At 48.9% G+C, this 2,634-nt stretch overlaps 1 pseudogene; it reads right to left on the bottom strand.

Annotated features, from left to right (window-relative positions):
* Positions 1 to 1,128: 1,128 nt before the first annotated feature.
* On the bottom strand, positions 1,129 to 2,063 carry LOC115643263 (annotated as a pseudogene).
* Between the last annotated feature and the right edge of the window lie 571 nt (positions 2,064 to 2,634).

The raw sequence follows: 2,634 nt of genomic DNA on the forward strand, positions 1-2,634 counted from the left end.
GCTGCTGTGAGGAGCCCAAGACTCTCCACCTTCCCTGGGGTGTGTCCTGGGGGCAGGGACACAGGGTGGAGGCTGCTCTTGGCCCCCCCAGCCTCCTGTCCAAGGCAGCTGGAGGATCTTGTTCTCCTCAAAGTGGCTCTAGCTCCTTGGACACATTTCACCATGGCCCACCACTAGCTTCTGGCCTGGAGAGGGGGTGGAGGCTTGGGGGAAGAAGAGGACCAGAGAGTGGGGCCTCACGGGGGAAGAAGAGGGGTGGGGCAGTGTCACAGAGGGGGCGGGGCTCCTGCCTCTATCCATCTTCTGATTTTGAAAGGGTGGTCACCCTGCAGTGAATGGGCTGCGCTGGGATTGGAGCTGGCTGTACCTCTGTTGGGGAGCTGAGGTCCATTTCCACCCCTTTTCATTGCTGGGGCAGCACAAATGAAGGGAAGGAGGAGGGAACCTGGGCCTGAATCGCTTCCCAGGACTGATGTGTGTCATATCCTCACTCACACATGCAACTCTGCTCTGCTTCTCCTGAGGCTCCTGCATTAATCCTGTCTGTGACATGACTCAGTCACAAGCACCTGGCTAAAGGCATAGGGGAAGGGTGGGTGCCCGTGAACCTTGAATAGCCCCTGTCCACAGTTCCTGCAGCCCTCATGGATCACACAGCAACCAGAACGCTCAGGAAGGGCCAGGACTGTGACAACAGAACAGTTCTGCACTTTTTTTCATGGCCCGCGAATGTTTAACCAGAGAGAGGACAGTGTCAAACCAGGGCAATGGGAAACAATATCCACCTCCCTTCTCTTTATTGACTGTATGGAGAGGAATTCTGAGGTCTGAGCAGGCACCGATATGGTTCTTTATGAACAAACATCCAACCAGTCCCCTGGCTCTCAATGAACAAAGTCACTTTGTAAATGTTGCTGCCTGTCTTGATCTCCTTCCCCAGTGCCCTGCCTTCCCTCACCAGCCCCTCTACAATTGCTCCAGGCTTTAGACCCCATCTGAACCTATCTCTACATAGTGGAGATCAGTAGCTCATGTTGTCTTGGATTTAAGGGTCCAGGATGGAATAGGTGGCCAGTATTTTTCGTCTCACATGTCATAAGTGCTGGAGCAAGATGATGAACTGATCCTTCACCTGACGAACACCTTGAGTATCTTCGCACGAAGGTGTTTGCTTTTCACGCTGTACACAAGGGGATTAATCAAGGGAGGGACAAGCAGAGAAATGTAGCCCAGGAGAATCTGAAGCAAGGGAGAAGAGCCCTCCCCAAATCTGTGTAACAGAGACAAGCCGATCATTGGTGTGTAGAAGAGCAGGACGGCGCAGAGGTGGGACACGCAGGTGTTCAGGGCCCTGAGACCCTTCACCTGGGATGTGATGCTCAGCACTGTTTTGAGGATCATCACATAAGAGAGGAAGATGAGCAGCGAGTCCAACCCCTCCATCAAGAGAGTAACAGACAAGCCATATATGCTGTTTATTCTGATATCTGAACAAGCCATCTTCATGACATCCTGGTTTATGCAGTAGCAATGGGAGAGGACATTGGTTCGACAATATTGGAACTGTTGAAGGAGAATAGGGAATGGGAGCATTACAGTCACCTCTCTGAGAACACACACCAGTCCCATCTTGCCTGTTCTAGGCAGGGTTAAGATGGAGGCATATCTCAGTGGGTCACGGATAGCGATGAAACGGTCAAAGGCCATCAACAACAGCACAGAGGATTCAATGCATTCAAACAAGTGGATGAAGAACAGCTGGGCAAAACACGCATCGAGGCTGATCTCTCTAGTGTTAAAGAAGAATATACCCAGTGTTGTCTGTATGGTGGATATCGATAAGCCAAGGTCTGTGACGGCCAACATGGAAAGGAAAATGTACATCGGCTCATGCAGGCTTGGATCTGTTTTTGTAATGAACAGAATGACTGAATTTCCTACTATTGAAATAACATACACTAAGCAGAAGGGACAGAGATCCAGGGATGGACGTCTTCCTGCCCAGTTATCCCGGTGAGAAGGAACACTGCACAGTTGAAGTTCGTGTTATTGACAGCTGACATAATGGACTAGACAGGTCCGAGTAGTTCTGAACTTTCCTTCCTAAAAGGAAAAATGACAGGAGACTGGATGACATTTAGATAGACATCTTTCTGCTCTCAGTGCAAGTCTAGAGACTCCAAGGAGCTCAAGGAAGATCAGCAAAAACATAGTCTTAGATTTACATGGCAGATAGGCATTGCCAGAGTGGATCAGACCCATATTCCATGGATCCTAGTGACCAGTTCTAGATCCTTCAGAGGAAGTGGAAGACACCCTGCAGTAGAAGGCTTTGAAATAATCTGCACCCACAAATGTTGTGGTGCAAGTCAGGAAAGTTTAGATCTGATTGAAGAGTTTTTGAAACAATCATCTCTACTCTAATTGTATTTTCAGGTTATCTGTATAAACGTCCAGTACTTCGTTGAACTAAACTCTTGGCCCCATTGATGTCTTGTGGCTGAGAGTTCCACAATCTATTTCAGCGCTGTGTGATTTTACAGCTATGACTTTCCCACAGACACTCTTTCTGGCCCTCCACCTCTTAATGTGATCCTTTGTATTATGAGATGTGTGTAAACACCTGGCAAATGC

Source organism: Gopherus evgoodei, unplaced genomic scaffold, assembly GCF_007399415.2.
Source record: "Gopherus evgoodei ecotype Sinaloan lineage unplaced genomic scaffold, rGopEvg1_v1.p scaffold_54_arrow_ctg1, whole genome shotgun sequence".
NCBI classification, from domain to species: domain Eukaryota; kingdom Metazoa; phylum Chordata; order Testudines; family Testudinidae; genus Gopherus; species Gopherus evgoodei.